Below are 11,833 nucleotides of genomic sequence, written 5' to 3' on the forward strand. Positions count from 1 at the left end.
AACTGTTTGTTCCTGTCTCTACAGAACTATTTGAGAGCAATGTAAAGGGCTGAGAACCTAAGTTATTCAAAAGATGAGTGACTGCAAGTGAACTGGGTGTGTGTAGAGGGTGGGTCTCTACAGTATGTTTAAAACTCTATGAGTACCTATAGTATTAAGCAATCAGCATCCAAGATTACCCACACGCTATATAAAACTATGACCTTTGAATACCAATAAAATGTTTCCTGTAAGTCTATGATTTGAATTAATTCACATTGGCCTATATTTTATGCATCAACATTCACTCATGACATTAAACCTCTTCCTATTACTATAATTGATCATTACATCCTCTATTACAGTACCATTGATAGTCTCGGTTGTCATTGTCAAAATTGTTTGTTATTTTATATTAATGGTTACAGATGTAATGCCATATAGTGGGGACAAATGCAATGTCACATAGTTACAGGTACAGATGGTGACAGACGTAATGTCATATAGATTTGGACTTGGTCTGACATTTCTTGTAATTGACAGCAGTCTGAGCAGCTCAGGGCAGTTTGTACTGCTGCCTAGTCCAAAGAGACAGGTTGGACTTGGAGAGGTGAGTTTTAATCACACCCCAACGTGTCCGTTCTCTTTCTCTCGCTCTCTCTCTCTCTCTCTCTCTCTCTGCTGGTTAATAACCTTTTCTTTTCGTTTTTTTTTCGTTGGCCTTTAAACTGGGTGGAGGGCGGCGGCTCTGCATTCACAGTTTTAGCACGGCTCTGACGAATGCCCTTTTCTTCGGGACAGATTCATTTATTGGCATGCTGCGCTTGACTGCCATCAACTACAATCTCCTCACACACCTCCGCTGCTCCACTCACACCGTTCACTGTTCTCAGATAGCGAGTGAAAAATGACCACTGACGCATGACTCCTCACTACCAGCCAGCGCGGTCGAACACAGAACAGGGTTTTAAGTGTAGAAACTCAACATCCAAACGCCCAAAGCAATAACATTCACTTTCTGAGTTTGAGGAAATCGATAGTGCAGCCCCGATGATGCATCATCAGGCTGTTCTAGCCACAGCAACCCAATCACTCAAATTCTGTTAAGGCCAGTACAATACTCCCATGTCCATGGGCTCCTCCTGTTAGGTTTGTGTACATTTGTTTCATCACGCTGGGATTTGACACATCCAACATATATTAGACACCCTCCTTGAAGTCACGCTATGTGTGCTCTGGCTGATTCAGCATTACTGAATTTGGGATTTGGCTTGATTGTTTTGAACCATCAACTCTGTCTTACTAATTGACCTGGAGTGAACTCTGGAGATAAATAGCCAAGAGGTTCACCTTCCACCCAACCCTCCGGCACACAACAACAATAGTTCTGTCCTGGATAAGGTCCAGTAATGTGTTTTGTAAATCGATCTGCGGTCGCTGAACAGACAAGGCCATATTAGGATGTCTGCCTGTTCGTTATTCCTGATCCCTCCAAAAAGAGGAAACTGCACCACCAGGCTTCTGAGAAACAGTCACAAACTGTCCTGTATAACTGCCCATACGAAACGCCTGCGAAACGCCACTCTACCCACTGCTATCAGACTGTATAATAACTCTAGCTCTTAAATGGTTCTCCCAAAAAAAGCAAAAATGTAATCACATTTTAATATTAAAATTTCTTTCCATCATGAAAAATGTCCTGTAATGTTTACAATTGTTCAATATTATATTTATGTCACGTATTGTGTTATGTATTTTAAATGTGCTTTGCAATTATTAGTATTGTAAATTCTGCATTTCTTCATTTTCATCTGTGAGCAAGAATAAATAAATTCAAACTCATAATTCGTTGGTATCGATTACAGCAGTCAGTGCATCCCTGTTGAGGGTCGTATGCAGCAGTGGTCTCTTCCTGTTATGCCAGTAATTACTTCCTGTCTGACTTGTGGTGGGCTGCACCGACCCAGGCCCATGAGGGGTGTAGGAGGGGAGTTAGAGGAGGCCACAGACTAGGTTTGTCTTTATCATTATGTTTACAGCGCCCATTTAATTGTGAAAGAGAAATAAATCAAAAGTAGAGGCTAACCAACAGCAGCCTAACAGTCCCCCCGATGCCTCTGGCAGGTTACTGGCTTCCACACTGCTGTTACGCTGTGATTGGACCAAACGACTCAAAAAGGCGATTGACATTGACCAGCTCCCCTTCTCCTCAAAGGAAAGGCCTGATCTGGCTTCACCATTACCATTAGCCTACCATTATTTTGAACCTTGAGTGTGCACACATGCACCTGCCCATGCAAGACCCTTTCTTCCTCCACCTGCTATTGCACTCAGCTACTTTTCCTCCCATGAGAAACTGTGCTCTGGGTACGAGACAAGGCAATTCTAATGCAGTGTACAATTATACAATTTATGTCATTAAACTCTCAGGTGCTTTACAGCAACTGCTTTTCATTATCAATGTGTTCCTGGCTTTTGTCCTTTTTAAAGAGGACAGGAATTTCAAGAAGTTTGTGAGAAAGCATACTGTGGGCAGGAGGCATGTATTGGTTGGTGAATACAGTGCCCTCAGAAAGTATTCACACAATTTTTTAATAACTACCCCATCTCTGTATCCCACACATACAATTATATGTAAGGTAGAGTAGTGCATTTCAAGCACAGGTCCAACCACAAACACAAGGGAGGTTTTTCAGTGCCTCGCAAAGGGCATCTATTTCAGACGCTGAATATCCCTTTGAGCATGGTGAAGTTATCAATATGGCTTTAAATGGTGTATCAATACACCCAGTCACTACAAAGATACAGGCATCTTTCCTAACTCAGTTGTCGGAGAGGAAGAAAACTTCAGGGATTTCATCATGAGACCAATGGTGATTTTAAAACAGTTACATAGTTTATAGGTTGTAATATGAGAAAACTGAGGATGGATCAACAACATTGTAGTTTCTCCACAATACTAACCTAAATGACAGAGTGAAAAGAAGGTAGCATGTAAAGAATACAAATATTCCAAAACATGCATCCTGTTTGCAACAAGGCACTTAAGTAATACTGCAAAAAATGTGGCATATAAATTTACTTTTGTCCTGAATACAAAGCGTTATGTTTGGGGCAAATCAAATAAAACACATCACTGAGCACTACTCTTCATATTTTCAAGCATGGTGGTGGCTGCATCATGTTACGGGTATGCTTGTCATCAGGAAGGACTACAGAGTTTTTTTTAGATCAAAAGAAATGGAATACAGCTATAAGCCCAGGCAAAATCCTAGAGGAAAACCTTGTTCCAGTCTGCTTTCCAACAGACACTGGGAGACGATTTCACCTTTCAGCAGGACAATAACCTAAAACACAAGGCCAAATCTACACTAACGTTGCTTACCAAGATGTCATTGAATGTTCCTGAGTGGCATACAGTTGACTTGCATCAGCTTAAAAATCTATGGCAAGACTTGAAAATGGCTCTCTAATAATGATCAACAACCCATTTGACAGAGCTTGAACATTTTTTTTAAGAATAATGGCCAAATATTGTACAAAGCTCTTAGAGACTTACCTAAAAAGACTCACGGATGAAATCTCTGCCAAAAGTGCTTCTACAAAGTATTGACTCAGGGGTGTGAACACGTATGTAAATTCAATATTTCTGTATTTAATTTTCAATATATTTGCAGCAAAATCTAAAAACCTGTTTTCACTTCGTGATTATGTGGTATTGTGTGTAGATGGCTGAGAAAAATAAATGTAATACATTTTGAATTCAGGCTGTGACAACAAAATGTGGAATAAGTCAAGAGGTATGAATACTTTCTGAAGGCACTGTATGTAAGGGTCGTCACTAGTTACCAATGCCACAACTTGACCAATCAGATGAGGGAGTGTGATGATGGGCATGCCGACCGGCTTGCAGGGGCAAATGAGATACATTCTTCTTTCTAGTAATCCATCAATTTTTATTTTTTTATTAGCTATAATAAAACCAACCGTTCTAAATGCAAAGTGGTAATCGGATGTTTTATTCAAACTCAGTTTGCAAGCTTATCACGATGTTTGCCCTTACTTATAGTTACTTGTCTTAACCCAAAATAGGTTTACTTCAATATCTGCATTGTTTTTAAAAGGGCATATAGACTAACAAATTGACACTTCTTTATTATTATTTTTTTATCCACAAGTAATCCACTGGGATATCTCCACTGGCATTCTCTGCCTCTAACCCTATCACAGTCACTGGCTTACTGGTGCTCTTCCATGCCGTCCCTAGGAGAGGTGCGTCACTTGAGTGGGTTGAGTCACTGACGTGGTCTTCCTGTCTGGGTTGGCGCCCCCCCCTTGGGTTGTGCCGTGGCGGAGGTCTTTGTGGGCTATACTCGGCCTTGTCTCAGGATGGTAAGTTGGTGGTTGAAGATATCTCTTTAGTGGTGTGGGGGCTGTGCTTTGGCAAAGTGGGTGGGGTTATATCCAGCCTGTTTGGCCCTGTCCCGGGGTATCATCGGATGGGGCCACAGTGTCTCCTGACCCCTCCTGTCCCAGCCTCCAGTATTTATGCTGCAGTAGTTTATGTGTCGGGGGGCTAGGGTCAGTCTGTTATATCTGGAGTATTTCTCCTGTCTTATCCGGTGTCCTGTGTGAATTTAAGTATGCTCTCTCTAATTATCTCTTTCTTTCTTTCTTTCTCTCTCTCGGAGGACCTGAGCCCTAGGACCATGCCTCAGGACTACCTGGCATGATGACTCCTTGCTGTCCCCAGTCCACCTGGCCATGCTGCTGCTCCAGTTTCAACTGTTCTGCCTGCGGCTATGGAACATCGCTAAAATGAATCCCATTCAATTTTATTTTAAGCGAAAAAGAGACGAGGAGAAAGAGTAATTAGGCAAGGGCCAATCGCAAGGTTCAACTAATGAAGCCTCTTCACAAGGTTTACCTGAGGCGGCTAATGCTGATATGGCGGCTAACGTTAGCGGAGCTACCGTGACCCCCGCTGTCACTTCAACGTCCACTGAAGCCGGCAGAGGGAGAACATATAGATTCAATGCGAATTGGCTCAAAATGTTCCCAAGACTAGAGTTAGAAAACAATGTCATGTTCTGCAAATATTGTAGAGGGCAAAAACAGGCGGGCAACTCGTCCTTCGTGTCAGGAAATCCGCATCTGAAAAGAGATATAGCATAGCGAAACATAACATCTCGCGGCGGCATATCCAGTGAAGAGATCTGTACCAGTTGAGACAGAAGACACCATCAGGCACGGTGTCAGCAGCCTTGAGGAGGCAAGTGCTGCTGTCTGAGGAGAAGAGGAGGCAGCTAAAAATAAAGATAAACATAGCATACTAAATTGCGGAAGAAGAACCTTTGTCAAATTTGGTCGGACAAAAGACCTTGAACACTCCCATGCCATTGGTAAATTGTTTCTCTTTATAGGCTTTATTTTTGTGCGAAGTTTAATCATTATTCGTAATGGGAATAGAATTTAGTTAGTAAGAAATACTTTTTTATAGTTTTTTTTGTGCTGTGTGCCCAGAGGATGGAGGGTCATGGATGAAGAAGTGCATCTCGTTCGGTGCAGATGGTGCCTCCGTGAACATGGGCCACCGTGGGGGAGTGATTGCCCCCCTGCGTCACTGTGGGGGAGTGATTGCCCACCTGCAGGGGGGACAGGGTGGCATATAATCCCAATCCACTGTATGCCACATAGGTTTGTAACTAATAAAATCTCTGATTTAGTTTTATTTGCTAGCAGAGAATGTTAAACAATACTGTGTGTGTGTGTGCGTGCGCTAAGTGCTGGAATGGTAAATACCACAGAATTATTGTTTTCTGTTGGCACAAGAGACGGGGGGGAGGAGATGGTGAATTGTTTGGAAGATTCTGAGCTGACTTTCACAGGCTAGAGCTGGCAATTCTGACCATTCAGAAGAAAGAGCCAAAGGTGTCACTCGTGTACGATCTTCTGCACCTGATATGGAAGATGTATCACTTCAGCGGAAAATCCAAACGAGAGGTCTATGTTCTCGGGCAAGAGCTCAGTGTGGATATTTGCACACCGTCTAGCGTCAAGGGAACTCGCTGGATCCCCATTGTCCAGAGTGCCCTCTAAGTGTTCCTGTGGCACGGACAAGACAAGGACCTTGCCACCGATGAAGGCCAGTACTCCGTTGTTCTGCGACACATGGAGCTCCTGGCCGTAGCATCAACAACAGCGGAAGTTCAAGGGCGGGCAAAGAGGGTAAGATTTACACAGGAAATGTAATACCACACTAGTTTAAAAAAAAATGTTCAAGACTCAAATGAACTTTCATAATCAAGTAATTGACAGGTGAGTTTATTTACTCACTACGTAACAGATAAAGAGGGAAATGGAGAATGCACTTGTGTATTCTGCCATTTTCTCTCAGACATGTTTGAGGAGCTATCCTCACTTAGCCTCACCCTGCAAAGGAATGACCTGATCCTCCCCCAAGCCACGTCAGAGTTGAAGAAGACAGTGATCAGACTGGAAGCACTAAAACTTAGGACAAAGGCAGGAGAAGATCCAGACCATGCTTGCTCAGCAGCAGGTTGATGAGAGGAGATTTCTGGTGTGTTAGGATGAGAGCTTGTTAGGATGTAAGAGAAATCGATTATTAAAATCGATGATTAAGACAGATTAGATTCTCAGTGTGAGAATCAATGTATTCGTTGCCCAATAGAACGATTTGTGGATAAGGAGGGAAATGCAGTGGAGAAGTCTTTATATTTTTCTATGGGAGACAGACAAATGGCCAGACATTTCATTGTGTGTGTGTGTGTGTGTGTGTGTGTGTGTGTGTGTGTGTGTGTGTGTGTGTGTGTGTGTGTGTGTGTGTGTGTGTGTGTGTGTGTGTGTGTGTGTGTGTGTGTGTTCCCACCTGGGCAAGGTGGGACGCTTGGCGCGAAATACAAATATCTCATAAATGCTATAACTTCAGTTTCTCAAACATATTACTATTTTACACCATTTTAAAGACAAGACTCTCGTTAATCTAACCACACTGTCCGATTTCAAAAAAGCTTTACAGCGAAAGCAAAACATTAGATTATGTTAGATTATTATGTTGTTTTGGTTCGAAATAATCCATAGTTATATCCAAATAGCTCCGTTTTGTTCGTGCGTTCAGGTCAGTATCCGAAGGGTGACGCGTGAGCGCATTTCGTGACAAAAAAATTGTAAATATTCCATTACCGTACTTAGAAGCATGTCAAACGCTGTTTAAAATCTATTTTTATGCGATTTTTCTCGTAAAATAGCGATAATATTCCAACCGGGCGATGTTGTATTCATTCAAAGAGAGAAAGAAAAACATGGAGAATTCACATGAACGCGCATCTCCAGTGTCACTGTTCTCAGCCTGACCACTCACAAAATATCATGCTGTTTTTCGCCCAGAGACTGGAGACACGTCATTCCACTTTCTGGCGCCTTCTGAAAGCCAATGGAAGCCTTAGAAAATGTCACGTTACAGCAGAGATGCTGTATATTCGATAGAGATGCCGCAGAAGGAGAACAAATTGTCAGACAGGGCACTTCCTGTATGGAATCTTCTCAGGTTTTGGCCTGCCATATGAGTTCTGTTATACTCACAGACACCATTCAAACAGTTTTAGAAAGTTTAGAGTGTTTTCTATCCAAATCTACTAATTATAAATCTACTAATCGAGTACGTTTTTATCCGGCCGTGCAAATACTGCCCCCCAGCCCCAACAGGTTTTAAAGGGTATAACACTGAAGGGGAATCTGAAAGGCTTCACAGACCTCACCAATCCCTAGCTGAAGCAGCACATGGAGGTGGCCATCAACATCGGCGTGGAGGATCTCAAAGCCAGGTTTGGTGGTTTGCTGAAGGATGAGGGTGTCCAGACCCCAGTGGAGTCTTTCAGAGTGCTAAACCCTGACACATGACCAGATGACCAGGCCAGCCTTCTCACCTTTGGCGATGATAGTGTGGCAGACCTGATGAGACATTTCAAGGAGCCTCTGGAGAGGTAACAATTTATTTGACACTGCATTGCCATGTGAGACAATGCTATGTTTGCATATTTGCAAACTCACTTGCTCTGTTCAATCCTGCCGATCGGGGTGCAACATAGCTGCAATCCAGGATGAGTGGCAGGGGCTGAAAATCCTGGGCAGTAACAATTTCAAGGACAAGTCTTAGTGGCCTGTGGGAGACCATGTTGATAAAGGACCTCTACAGTCACGATTACAAGGTAGGAAAACAGTCCTGAGTGGTTATGTATGGTATCCCTCTATTGTTGGTTTAGATACGTTAATGGTAAGAGTTTAAATGGATTTGAAAGATATCATCTTTTCCCTAGAACAGACTGGAGTTGGTGCAGCTTATGCTGGTGCTGCCCATTTCAGCCGCCCAGTGTGAGCAAGGCTTCTCTGCGCAGAACCGGATTAAGAATTCGACAAGAAGCTGCCTTGGGGTCTCCACCACCGAAGACCTGACGAGGATCAGCCTGGAGGGACCTTCTGTCGAGGAGTTTGATCCCACTCCTGCCGTGGACTGCTGGCTGTCTTTTAACCTGTTATGGATAGGGGCAGTATTTTCACGGCCGGATAAAAAACGTACCCGATTTAATCTGATTATTACTCCTGCCCAGAAACTAGAATATGCATATAATTATTAGCTTTGGATAGAAAACACTCCAAAGTTTCTAAAACTGTTTGAATGGTGTCTGTGAGTATAACAGAACTCATTTGGCAGGCCAAAACCTGAGAAGATTCTGTACAGGAAGTACCCTGTCTGACCATTTCTTGGCCTTCTTGATTATCTCTATCCAAACTAGGGGATCTCTGCTGTTACGTGACACTTCCTACGGCTCCCATGGGCTCTCAGAAGGCGGCAAAAGCTGAATCGTGGCTTTGCAGGCCCTGGCTGAAAAACATTAGCGCGTTTGGATAGTGGCCGGTCAGAGTACTATGAGACTGAGGCTCGTGCACGAGTCGACTCCATGTTTACTTTCTCTCTCTTTGAACGAAAACCACCACTCCCGGTCGGAATATTATCGCTTTTTTACGAGAAAAATTGCATAAAAATGTATTTTAACCTGTTTAGGATAGGGGGCAGTATTGACACGGCTGGATAAAAAACGTACCCGATTTAATCTGGTTACCACTCCTACCCAGTAACTAGAATATGCATATACTTATTAGACATGGATAGAAAACACCCTAAAGTTTCTAAAACTGTTTGAATGGTGTCTGTGAGTATAACAGAACTCATTTGGCAGGCAAAAACCTGACAAGGTTTCAGGCAGGAAGTGGCCTGTCTGACAAGGTGTCGTTCTTCTTGTCTCTGTTTATTGAAGAGTGAGGATCTTAGCTGTCCCGTGACACTTCCTACGGCTGCCATAGGGTCTCAGAAGGCGGCAAAAAGCTGAATCGTGGCTTTGCAGGCTCTGGCTGAAAAAAAGTAGCGCGTTTGGGTAGTGGCTGGTTACAGTACTGTGAGACTCAGGCTCGTGCCCACGTCGACCGAAAGCTTTGTTTACTTTCCTCAGTTTAGCTAAATGGACATTCCCGGTCGGAATATTATCGCTTTTCTACGAGAAAAATGGCATAAAAATGGATTTTAAACAGCGGTTGACATGCTTCAAGTACGGTAATGGAATATTTAGATTTTTTTGTCACGAATTGCGCCATGCGCGCGACCCTGATTTACCATTTCAGATAGTGTCTGGGCCGCACGAACAAAACGCCGCTATTCGGATATAACGATGGATTATTTTGGACCAAACCAACATTTGTTATTGAAGTAGCAGTCCTGGGAGTGCATTCTGACGAAGACAACAAAAGGTAATCAAACTTTTATAATAGTAAAGCTGATATTGGTGAGTGCTAAACTTGCCGGTGTCTAAATAGCTAGCCCGTGATGCCTGGGCTATGTACTTAGAATATTGCAAAATGTGCTTTCACCAAAAGCTATTTTAAAATCGGACATATCGAGTGCATAGAGGAGTTCTGTATCTATAATTCTTAAAATAATTGTTGTGCTTTTTGTGAACGTTTATCGTGAGTAATTTAGTAAAATGTTAGCGAATTCCCGGAAGTTTGCGGGGGGTATGCTAGTTCTGAACGTCACATGCTAATGTAAAAAGCTGGTTTTTGATATAAATATGAACTTGATTGAACAAAACATGCATGTATTGTATAACATAATGTCCTAGGGTTGTCATCTGATGAAGATCATCAAAGGTTAGTGCTGCATTTAGCTGTCTTCTGGGTTTTTGTGACATTATATGCTAGCTTGAAAAATGGGTGTCTGATTATTTCTGGCTTGGTACTCTGCTGACATAATCTAATGTTTTGCTTTCGCTCTAAAGCCTTTTTGAAATCGGACAGTGTGGTTAGATAAAATGGTGTAAAATAGTCATATGTTTGAAAAATGGAAGTTTTGGTTTTTTTGAGGAATTTGTAATTCGCGCCACGCCTATCATTGGATATTGGAGCAGGTGTTCCGCTAGCGGAACGTCTAGATGTAAGAGGCTAAGCGTGCCAGATGGCCAACATACAAAAGCAGCTGGACAACTGCTATCCTTTGCGTCTAGTAGGCATGGGTCAATGTGTGATTTTGGTGGTATGTGCTGTTGCACAGATGTGTGTCCCTTAGTACACGCACACACATGCAGTATAAGTATGTATGTAATAAATTGTTTATTAATAAACTCTGTTACTTGAACATTTTTCAATGTGTTCCTAAATTTCTTTGTGTGCTCCTACATTTTTCCATTTAGAAGCACATGTACTCCTTGGGAGAAAAGTTAGCGTAGAGCCCTGATCTAATTGGTAGAGTAGGCGGGCCTTCTGGCTTTGTGGCTGTGGTAACTAGTGACGAACATGTGTTGGATTCTGAAGAGAGGTCCAGGGGTGATTATTTGATGCTGGGTATCTCAGCATGGGTTTGTTCGGGCTTCAGTCTCATCCTTGTACCTTTAAGCTAACAGCTCTCCATTTCTATATTTGTCAGCCAATCCGAACACCGCAGGTCACAGCCAGAAAAGACCACACCACATCTAATACACATACACTGAATAACTGACCAGCTACAGTGAGTCAACATGGTCATTTTATCTAAAAACATGATTATTGATAGAAGGGAAAAGGTCACTCTGGGCTAGGGAAGGTGATGGATTTGAGATGTTTAACTTTTTAATTGTGTTCCAAATTAACAAAAAGGTTCCCTTCCAGAAAGGTCGCCTCACAGTAGTTGAATTCCATCAAGGCTGACTCTGTCCACCATGTTGGTTGACGATAAATATCTTTATTAATCTAACATGCCAGCACCAAAGGACACAATTAACTGTGGAATGGTGTTCTCTCTTTATTCATTAGCATCAAATACCTCTCTAATGGTTCGTAATAAATTAATAATCAAACCAGTATGTTCCGTTAGCCCTGCCATGCATGCATCAAAACATCAATAAGAATGTTTAAAATAGAGCAGAAGATTTACATTTTAGTCATTTAGCAGACACTCTTATCCAGAGCTACTTACAGTAGTGAATGCATTTCATACATGTTTTTTGTTCTTTTCTTTTCATACTGGTCCCCGTGGGAATCGAACCCACAACCCTGGCGTTGCAAACACCATGCTCTACCAACTGAGCCACACGGGACCATGTTGGGACCATTAGTTGAAAATAAAGAAAATGTATTATATTCTGAAAACAGCTCAGAGTTCTTTTCCAGGCCGTAAAGGGACTCATAAATACGGTCTGTTGTGTAACCCCGTTAGACCCCTTTGGCTCCTTGCGTTTGTTTGTTTACTTGTTTCTCTGTCATCCAGGTGAATTTTGGAGGCCTTTCATTTGCAGAGGCATTGATGGGA

General features: G+C 42.5%; 1 non-coding gene across 1 annotated transcript; it reads right to left on the reverse strand.

The window, feature by feature from the left end:
- Positions 1 to 11,548: 11,548 nt before the first annotated feature.
- trnaa-ugc (transfer RNA alanine (anticodon UGC)) lies at positions 11,549 to 11,623 on the reverse strand. The gene has a single exon. It is a non-coding gene; the product is annotated as a tRNA-Ala (tRNA).
- Between the last annotated feature and the right edge of the window lie 210 nt (positions 11,624 to 11,833).

This window comes from Salmo salar, chromosome ssa01 (genome assembly GCF_905237065.1).
Source record: "Salmo salar chromosome ssa01, Ssal_v3.1, whole genome shotgun sequence".
NCBI classification, from domain to species: Eukaryota; Metazoa; Chordata; class Actinopteri; order Salmoniformes; family Salmonidae; genus Salmo; species Salmo salar.